This window comes from Procambarus clarkii, chromosome 4 (assembly GCF_040958095.1).
Source record: "Procambarus clarkii isolate CNS0578487 chromosome 4, FALCON_Pclarkii_2.0, whole genome shotgun sequence".
In the NCBI taxonomy this organism is placed as follows: Eukaryota; Metazoa; Arthropoda; class Malacostraca; order Decapoda; family Cambaridae; genus Procambarus; species Procambarus clarkii.
The window spans coordinates 29,399,618-29,411,025 of NC_091153.1; positions in this window are offsets into that span (position 1 = coordinate 29,399,618).

Below are 11,408 nucleotides of genomic sequence, written 5' to 3' on the forward strand. Positions count from 1 at the left end.
AGTGTTGCCACCGAGTCTCATCGCCTTAGACTTCTGTGCAGATATTTTTAGCCCTAAAACACTGCATTCAGATGTCACTTGATCTAAAGCACCTTGAGCTTTATTTAGAAGTGAGGGACCCGTAACGACTAATGCTAGATCATCAGCATAGCTTAGCAATGTAACCCCTTCTGTAAAGGACATGGTAACAAGGTTTTCCATAAGGATGTTAAAAAGACTAGGACTGAGGACTCCTCCTTGTGGAGTCCCATTCTCGTGCAAGTGGTAGTCCGACACTTGTCCTCGCAACTTTACTCTGGCATACCTGTGACTTAGGTAATCTTGAATCCATGCTAGCATTTTCCCCCTCACACCTTTTTTAACTAAGGTGTGTAGTATTGCTGGCGGGCTTGCAAGTTCAAACGCTTTTTCCAGATCAAGGAAGACCACTATAGCTGGACCTGAGTTAACTGTTCCTAGTAATGTTGCTATGCAGTTTGCAGTACCTACTCCTCTAGTGAAGCCAAATATGTGTTTATGAAGGTCTCCAGTCTTCCACAGTAGCCTATTTAAGACCATCCGTTCTGCAGTTTTACTAACGCATGATGTTAATGAAATGGGTCTGTAATTGCCAGGTTCATTCGGCTTAGGAATCGGTATGATGTCTGCTTTCTTCCAAGAGGGCGGTAGTTTGCCTTGCTGCCAAGACGCATTGATGACGTCCAATATCCCTCGGTCTCCAGCAGGACCTGCATGTGCGATCATTAAGTATGTAATGTTATCAGCACCTGGTGCAGTGTCCTTACCACCTTTTTTGGCTCTGCTTAGTTCCTGTTCGGTGAAGGGACAGTCACATTCGTCATTTATAGCTATGACCTCATGAATGACTGTCACCCTCTCTTGTTTTAAGTGTTCTTGCTGCCTTCGGACCATTGCAGGAAGCTGATATGAAGCTGTTCTTTCTGCAAATTGGAGAGCAAGTCTCTCAGCCTCCTGCAATGGTTGAATACATGCCTGTGGCCGGGCTGGTCGACCTGATATAGTTTTAATCTGACCCCATATCTTGCCAAGACTACTATGTTCATTTAGAGTTTGACACCACTCAAACCATCTTGCCTCCTTTACTTCTCTAGAAACTCGCCTTGCTTCAGATATCACCGCTCGTAGCAGAGTTCTTCCTTCTGGTGTGGGGTTTCTCTTTAGATGTTTTCTGAAGATGTTGACTCTGTGGTTCTGTTCTTTAACGTCATTACTATAGAACCAATAGTTCTTTCGTTTCGTGTTACCTGTGATAATGATTGGAATAGCTGTGTTCGCAGCAGCTGCAACGGCTTCATGCAGATTGGTCTCGTGTATGTTCAAATTCTCAGGTGGCGTGTACGTTGCATACCATTTTTCAAGTTCTTCCTGGTATACATTCCAATTGGCCTTTCCTAAATTCCACCGAGGCTGCGCAGGAGGTGTAGGAGGTCGTGCCAGGTTGAGTGTCGTGACAGTAGCATAGTGGTCACTGGTGATCACCGGGTCTACTTCCCACTTCGCCTGTTGCTGGAGTGCTGTGGAGATGAATGTAAGATCAAGGGAACCTCCTAGAATGTGAGTGGGTTCCCCAGTGTTGAGAAGTGTAATTTCAGGTACTTCTCGCAGAGCTGCAGCTAAATGGCGCCCATCTGCATTGGCTGGCCCAGTTGCACCTAACTCTGGATGATGAGCATTAAAATCTCCAGCAATAATTAAATTTTCCTGCGTGGCCAAGGCAAGCACTGCCTCTGCTTCTAGTTTACGTCTAGGGGGCTTGTAGACGTTGTATATGAGGAGCTCAAAATTAGCCATATTCACTGTAACTGCTAATACCTCTACTCCATCCCCACATGAAACTGAGTCTATTTTCTTGCTGGGTATGGTGTTTCTGACTAGGGTCATCAATCCTCTTAGTCTCCCCTGCTCATACGGTAGAACATAGTGCTGATATCCAGCTAATCTGAAGGATTTCGTGGCTGGGAAAACAGTTTCTTTTAAAACGATTATATCAGCTTTCGTGCTGATTGCAGCCTCCTGAAGTGTGTGTTTTTTATTTCCAAGACCTTGTATGTTCCACTGCAGAATTCGTAATGGCCAGACGACGGGTTCGGTTGGTGTTGCTTGTTCTACTAGAACTCCTCCTCGGAATCGACCTCTATATTCTCCGCCTCGCAAGTCGTGTCGCTGCAAATCGGACTGCATTGATAGTTCGTGGTCATCCCCGACGTTGTTGGAATCTGTGCATAACTGTGGTCCATCGCTATGTTGTTGGAAGTGCTGCAGGTCGGACTGCATTGATTGTCCGTGGTCAACCCCGGCATTGTTGGAATCTGTGCAGAACTGTGGTCCATCACTTTGTTGGTGGTATTGCTGCAAGTCGGACTACATTGATTGCTCGTGGCCGTTTCTTGTGTTGGCGGATCCTATGCATCTCTGCTGTTCAATACGTCTTTGTTGGCGTTGCTGCATATCAGACTGCATTGGCTGTTGTTGTCTGTCTCCTGTGTTGGAAGATTCTGTTGATCGTGGGTGGTCACTGCTTCTTGCAGTTGCGTTTGTGAATGTTGATGTTCCGGAGTCTTGACTATCCGACTGTTGACGGTAGTCAGTATGTCCAAGTTGCGGCGTTTGTCCTCTCGTGCTCCATCCTGTCGGAGACTGTCTATTTCTCGTGTAACTGTGGTCTGCTGCACGATCTTGTCCATTATCACACAAGTGATGTCTTGAGTCTGTTGTTGCGAGGGTTCTGCGTCATCTGTAGGCAATTGATAATGGTCTCTGCCATGATCTTCACGATGGTTTTCAGCTGGACCTCGGTAAAACTGTATAGCTGGTGAGTAGATTCCGAAAGTAAGTGTTTTCTGCTCTTTTGCATTTGCTGGACTTCTGCAACACTTTCGTGTAATGTCTGATTCGGAATTGACAGATTCGGGAAATTTTGCTCTGTGAGAGCGGGTGGCTGTTGTGGCTGTGCACGAGTGTTCCAGACGTTGGTGTTGGGGTATGTATTGCTGGGCAGTGTGTTGATCCTGGCCTGAGCTGTCTGCACTTTTTGTTTCCGTGCAGAGCAGGTTGTGCTCCAGGCATGATGTTTGCCTCCACAATTTGGACATTTGGCTGTAGTGGTCTGGTTTGCCTTGTGCTTGGCAATACAGTCTTTGGTGGGATGTCTCAGGCTGCACACTCCGCACCTCTCCTGTCCTGTGCAGCGTGACTGATGGTGGCCGTATTTCTGGCACCTGAAGCAGCGTAGGGGTTCCGGGACGTATGGCCTCTGTCGGTAAGTCCCCCATTTTCCAAGACCGAAAGATTCTGGCACATGTCCCATGACGGTCACCAGAACCTGACGCGTCGCTGCCTTGTCTACTTTTGTGTGGCAACGTTCCGCATTCAGGACTTGATTGTGTTCTAGCACTGGATCCAGGGGAAAGTCGATTGGGTAGCCCAAAAGCACGACTCGTGTGCGTCGTTCTGAAGGGTCCAGCTTTACCAAGCACACAGGTTTCCCCTGCAGGACTCTTACCTTCTCTAAGTAATGTGCAGTCTGTTGGTCTTGAGGTGTCAGTATTATTTCTCCCTTCAGGTTGACCGTAATGGAAAGTTTGAGCTCTGGTTGTTCTTTTTCCATCGCCGTTACTACTCCATATGCTGTAGGAAAGTGGTCGGTCTGCATGATCTTGAATTTTGGAAGAAGTGCAGAGGCTGGCGATGTCTGGTGTGAGACTGGTGGTGTCCTCCCCTGTCCCATACTGCTGTCCTGCGGCTGGGCTGTGGAGAGAGGAACAATGGCTGACACTGGCTGGCGTGAAACCGGTGGTGTCCCCTCCTGACTCATACTGCCGTCCCGCGGCAGCGTTGCGAACAGAGAAGCATTGACTGACACTGGCTGGTGTGTGACTGACGCTGTCCTCTCTAGGTCCATTACGTCCGCTGACTTGCTGGTAGAAGCAAGTGGTAAAGCCTCGATAGCAGTTTTCTTTGGTGCCTGCTGCACATCGGTCCACCGTCCCTCCTCGTCTGAAAGCTGCTTCCATTCCCTCTTGCGCTGAGCCTTCCCCATGGCTCTCTTCACGTAGTGAGAACCGACTCAAACCACCGGAGCAGCAGGCGACACGTCCTCACTGCACGGTAGCTCTGTATGGTAAACGACACAGCTCAATTCCAAAGCAATGTCACACGAAATAATTAAATCGAAATGAAAATAAATAAAGATCTATGAACATTTAAATTTATCAATGAAATCGGAAACATTGAAATGGAATCGTAACATATTTTGTGACGTGTGTGTTATTCGTATGTACAACAGATGGCGCTCTTTTTCAAAAAATAAAATTTTATCCATCACAGGTGTGGTATCTAAATAGTAGGTATATAAAATCATGCACGTATATGATTGGAACGTTGTGTCAAAATTTTAAAGGAATTGGTGAAGAACTTTCGGAGATTACAGCTTGAGTTGCTCTTAACGACTACAGATGGCACTGTTTACAAAAAAAAAATGTTTCTTCCTTTCACAGATGAGGCATGTATATAGTAGGTATATAAAAACACTCGCCTATTCGAATTTAACGTTGTGTGGAACTTTCAAAGCAATCGGTAAAGAGGTTTCGAAGATTTCCGTCACATAAAAACACAGTTTTTCAAAAAACCCTGTTTTTTCCAGTCACAGACGTGACATCTATATAGTATATATATATAAACCTGCTCAGATGCAAATGGAACGTTGTGTGAAAATTTCAAGGCAATCAGTGAAGAACTTTCGGAGATTAGCGATTTCATACAAACGAACATTTCCATTTTTATTTATATAGACTAGCTGTACCCGGCCACACGCTGCTGAGCCACAGCAACCTTTCGCTTGTCTACCAGTCCTCCCTTACCATTCACCCTCCCCCGTCCCCTCGTATTAACAACAATTCCTCACTCTCCTGTCCCTTCGTCCTCCCAACCATTCCCCTGTCCCCTCGTCCTCCCCACCATTTCCTCCCACCTTCGTCCCCTTGTCCTCCCCACCATTTCCTCCCTCCCTCATCTCTGTGTCCTCCCCACCATCCCCCACTCCACGTCCTCTCGTCCTCTCCTCCATCTCCCACTCCCATGTCCCCCGTGCCCTGCATATCATTCCCCTCTCCCCTGTTCCCTCATCTTCTGCATCATCCTCCACTCTCCTGCCTCATGGTCCTTCCCATCATTTTCCATTCTCCTGTCCCCTCCTCCCCACCATCCCAGACTCCCATGTCCTTGTTACCTATCGTTCGTTACGGCTCGTGACCCTACAGCAGCCAAGCTTTAATTACGTCTGGGGATACGAGAAAACTGCTGTTCTCAAGAGCGGGTCACCAGTATAACCCCTTGATAAGTAATGAGCACATAAATAAAAATCTTCCTTTAGGACTGAAGAATAGATACAAAATATTATATAGATATATATTCAAGACAGTATAATATAAAAACACAGATGGTCAAGTTAACTTATACAACAAACAAAGGTATTGTCCTTCTCCTAATATAGTATAATAAAATATGGCACAACAAGAAGTAACAGACTTATCTCCCACATGTTACTCTTCCTGGTCCCTCGAAGCTACTGAACTCTCGCTCTGTCGCTACCCAAATTCTCACCTCCCGTCTGCCTCATCCCAGGATGAGGGATGGAAACTAAGACTTTTTAATATTTAAAACTAATTGAACAACCACTTGTTCTCAAAACACACAAGAATGCAAATTACAGATAATAGTTACTTACAAAATATATAAGTACAATGCCACCTGTTTAATTACAGTAAATAAATACTTATATAAACTTAATAAAAGTGACATCTGGAACTCCCAAACTGAACAGGTCCAGCTTTCCCGAATCTAACAGGTACTAGACGTGTGCAAAGCAACCGCGCTCCTGTCTCCACTGACGCTGCCACACCACACGATAATTTACCAAAAACACAATGTGTGTACATATACAGGCAATGATATAATAGAATAAAACAAGTTATTTTAAATTTATATACGTATTCTGCTAGGAGTACGTAACACTTCCACCTCCAAGAAAAAAAATGCAATAGATTGAAGATCAATGGCATTTTTTCAAAGGAAAATGTATGACACTTGAGATTTATGGTATTAATTTCACCAAACATGTATAAGTAATAAGAACACATTTCTGGACAAAAATGAAAACACTCCAAATATAGTCTTACAGGAAACTCAGAAATTTCAGTCTTATGACTATGTTCTACATATGTGTCACTGGAGTATGCAAATTTATCTCTCCAAGGTACTATCTCATTTATTTCACTTTGTTGCAGATCATATTTCACACTCCTATCTACAACAGTAGATAGAATTTTCAATAAAGAGAATTTTCAATAAAGGTAGCTGCATTCACACAGTTATCATGGCAATTTAGCTTTTCATTTGTTTCTACTATTTCTCTAAGATCAGTCCCGTATTTCCCTGTGATCCCTTTTCCACATGGTGAGTTTTTCCAAGACAGACTCCATTTCCCATTACTCCCTTTTTCTGGAGCTGAACTGCTTAATTGAAGCTGACTGGATGTTAAGTAGATTTGGGACTTCTCCTGGGTATGCTCTGACACAGACATCTGCTCTTCATCACTCTTGATCCTCTGTGGAACACATACTCTCGCCCAGTGGATACTAAAATTAGAGAAATTAGCATTAAACCTCACAATTATGTATAAAACTTTCCCATTCATAGAACCTTCCGAAACACAAGACACCGACTTAGCAAACCTTTGACCTTCAAACCAAGAAATACAACCCAAGATAAGTGCAAAGACTACCTGATCGAACTGACTCAGATGATCCATAAGGAACACAGAAATCAATTGCCTCATAACTCTGTCATAACGATCAGTGAAAGAAAACAGGCATATGCCTAGGCACCATATCTCACTCATAACTCCGAAGACAAGTTCACACCCCCTGATGGTGAACTTGAACACAACACACACTTTCATCAACCGTCTAGTCTTCCAAAAGACTAAATAAAACATGCCGAAAACTTTACAACCCTCACCATCACTTCCCAAGTGATTTACGTCTGATGACAACCAATCAACCAAGAGGTTTAAGGGTCTTAACATCTTGAAGATGCACAGCAGGTTACCTGGGAAACACCCAAGGATAATCTGTAACCCTTCACAATGATTAACACTAGGTAGGATAACCTTATCCCCCAACTTGAATTGCACACCTGGAGCCTCAAACATCTGCTCCCCAGTATGATTTAATCCTTCACCCACAATATGACTCTGAAAGTCAACACCACACTTGAGTGGAACATACACTTTCATCACTCGTGCATCAAAATTAACTGCATCTGAATATAGAGACACTGCTCTAGCATAACTCACCACTTCCTCAGAACTGGATGCACAACCTACTTGAGTAAACTCTCTCTGCTCAACCACAAGGCTTGACAAAGATGTCCCACAGTCCATTACTTCACAAGAAAATGGCTCCTGCAGAATAAAAGTAGATTTCAATATCCTACACACACTCTGACTCAATGTACACAATGAGAAATACTTACTCCACATAGAATAAGAATCACAACTCCGCAACTTAGATCCAAATGCTACTTTACCACTCTTAATGATTTTACCAAAATTTCCTCCCATGACTTCTGGAGCTGCTTGGAGTACTGTCTGCTCACAATCAATAATATCACTACCAAGCTGGGTCACATCCTCACAGACAACTGAAGAGGGAGGCTCAATGGGTCTCCATCTACTCAACAGAAGCTGATCCTCTGGCTGCTTTCCCACACTCTCCAAAACTGGATCTACAGTACAGACTGTCTCCTTGCTTCTCTCTGAAATCTTAGGGTCAGTTCTACTCAATGCACTTAAATTAAGGAAATCTGAAACGAGCGGGCAAGTAACAGGTAGTTTGACCTCCTCCCCTATACTATCACCTTGACTAGGGTGAGGCGGGGCCTCTACAACAGACTTACTCTCGACAACTGATTCTAAACTTGGAGTGAGCGGGAATACTTCTGCCAACCCGACATCTTGTCCTAAACCATTCACTTGGCTGGAATACAGAGTCGTGGCTTTTAAGTTTCTCTCAACTCCTGGCACAACTTTCGTAGTGAGCGGGCAAGACAATGGTACATGGACATCCTTTCCCAATTTATTGGAATAAAGCAGAGTCATAGTATCAGGCTTACTCTCAACAACTAAATCGGCCACACAGGAATCTGGAACAACCACATCCCACTTCTCCACTGAAGGGGTACTGGTTACTGGAACAAATGCTTGAGTAACAACATCAGAACTGACAACTGGATTTATATTAGTACTGACATCAGCACAGGTAGAATGGACAAAACCATCTTCTACAACAGGTTCATTCATAGAACTAACTTCAGCACAGGCAGAATAAACATGGTCTGCAACTGGCTGTTTACACAAACGGGGATCATTCTCACCCACAACATGATTTATGGCCACATCATTACCCAATATAACATCCACACCTGGGATGGGCAACTGTGTACTAACACCCACAGTGCATAAACTTGGTGTAATGGTGGATCTGAAATTAATGTCTATTAGGGGTACAGTTTTACATCCTGCAACACTCTGAAGAACAACAAACTTTCCAGTCTCTCTCTTTTCAACATCAGAAAGAATACTGGATGAAATTATGGTTTGGGAAGCACCTGTATCACGAAGAATAACCACTGGCTTCCACTTCCCATTAATACACAAAACTTCACCTGAAGACATATATGGTGAATACTGTTTCACCCAATTGGGGTTTACAGTTACATGTTTATTAGTAAGTTTATTTTGCACACCTCTGCAATAAGTGAGACCAGTTGGTCGTAACTCAGGGTGCAATATAAAACATGAATTAATTCCATGGCCTTTTCTCTTACAATGGGAACAAGACCTTACAGTGGACACACTGGTAGAACCAACTGTAGGTTTAGAAATAACCTTATTATTATTTGACATTCCTGACAATGAAGTAGCAGGATTAGGTTTTGTAAGAGAAGAGCTCATGGGAGTAACTGGAGCACTAGGACGGGATGGATTCTGATAAGGAGTTCGGGGAGCATTATAATTTACTCTACGACTAGACTTAGGTGAAGTGGCCGTAAACTGGGCCTTAGTCAACAACTCATGCTCATCCGCGAGCTTTGACAGCTCATAAATGTCTGTTACATTCTTTTGTTCTGCCATAAAAGTAGACAACTGGTCTGGGAGACATGACAATACTTCTTCCATTATAAGATGATTCTTTAGAGCATCAAAGTCAGTGACTGAAAGTGACTTTAACCATCTGTTGCAAAAATTCGTCTTCTGACGAGTAAAATCTGCTATTGTCTGATCCCTTATCCTCCTTAGGTTTCTAAACTTTTGCCTGTGTGCCTCTGGATTTAACTGATATGCATTTTGGATGCTTTTCTTTACAAATTCGTAATCAAAACTATGAGCGTCAGGTAGGGATGTAAAAACCTCCTGACTACGCCCCTTAAATTGAGACTGCATAATGGCTACCCACTGATCCCTTGGGAAGTTCATACTGATGGCAATTTTATAAAAATGTGCAAAGAAAACCTCAGGATCCTCCTCATTGAACTTGGGTAACTCTATATACTTATGCGTCCTGATGGGATTATTATCACTATTTATTGAAACATTACTAGTATTTCCATGCCCAGCTGCCATACGCTGTGATTCAAGCCTGAAGTTAGTGTCAGCCATTTGTTGTTGAATCTCTAATTGCCTAGTTTGTTCCTTTTGAGCTTCAAGTTCTAATATTCTCTGTTCTTTTTGAGCATCAAGTTCTAATATTCTCTGTTCTTTTTGAGCTTCAAGCTTAGCATTGGCTATTTGCGTTTCTAACTCAAGACGCTTTAACGTCATCTGATCACTCGACTCCTCTTTTAACTCTTCTAGAATTTCTTCATCTAACTCTCCATTCTCAACAAAATGTGTCACAATGACTTTCAATATTTGGGCTTTAACCATTCTAATGTTGGCGGTCAAATCCAACTGATTTGCCATTTGTATTAACTCAGTCTTTTTCAGGCTCTGAATCCCTTCAAAGTCTGGGTGAGCCACCAACGCTGCAACTTTCTCCTCCATCGTTACTAACACTTGGCACTTGATTCACAACAATAATTAAAAACAATGGCACTGCACTACACTTCACTGTAAAATTGTCACCACACTGAAAATTCGCTTGGCCTCACTGCACAAACAAAATATATAGGATGACTTACCTCAAAATCGTGAAACGTTGTTACTTGACACACAGGAAAGCTTGCTTAGCACATGGAATAGTTCTTAAGAAACACACAGACACTTAACACACTGGTACCTAGGAAGGCAAGGTTAGATTAGCATAATTAAGGTTAAGTGGGAACAATATTTCCCGGCACAGGCCCCCATAACTCTTTGTTACCTATCGTTCGTTACGGCTCGTGACCCTACAGCAGCCAAGCTTTAATTACGTCTAGGGATACAAGAAAACTGCTGTTCTCAAGAGCGGGTCACCAGTATAACCCCTTGATAAGTAATGAGCACATAAATAAAAATCTTCCTTTAGGACTGAAGAATAGATACAAAATATTATATAGATATATATTCAAGACAGTATAATATAAAAACACAGATGGTCAAGTTAACTTATACAACAAACAAAGGTATTGTCCTTCTCCTAATATAGTATAATAAAATATGGCACAACAAGAAGTAACAGACTTATCTCCCACATGTTACTCTTCCTGGTCCCCCCGAAGCTACTGAACTCTCGCTCTGTCGCTACCCAAATTCTCACCTCCCGTCTGCCTCATCCCAGGATGAGGGATGGAAACTAAGACTTTTTAATATTTAAAACTAATTGAACAACCACTTGTTCTCAAAACACACAAGAATGCAAATTACAGATAATAGTTACTTACAAAATATATAAGTACAATGCCACCTGTTTAATTACAGTAAATAAATACTTATATAAACTTAATAAAAGTGACATCTGGAACTCCCAAACTGAACAGGTCCAGCTTTCCCGAATCTAACAGGTACTAGACGTGTGCAAAGCAACCGCGCTCCTGTCTCCACTGACGCTGCCACACCACACGATAATTTACCAAAAACACAATGTGTGTACATATACAGGCAATGATATAATAGAATAAAACAAGTTATTTTAAATTTATATACGTATTCTGCTAGGAGTACGTAACAGTCCTCACGTCCTCCCCACCATTACCCCCTCCCTTGTCCCGTCGTCCTCAGTACCATCCCCCACTCCCATCCCCTCGTCGTCCTCAGTACTATTCCCCACTCCCATCCCCTCGTCGTCCTCAGTACCATCCCCCACTCCCATCCCCTCGTCGTCCTCAGTGCCATCCCCCACTCCCATCCC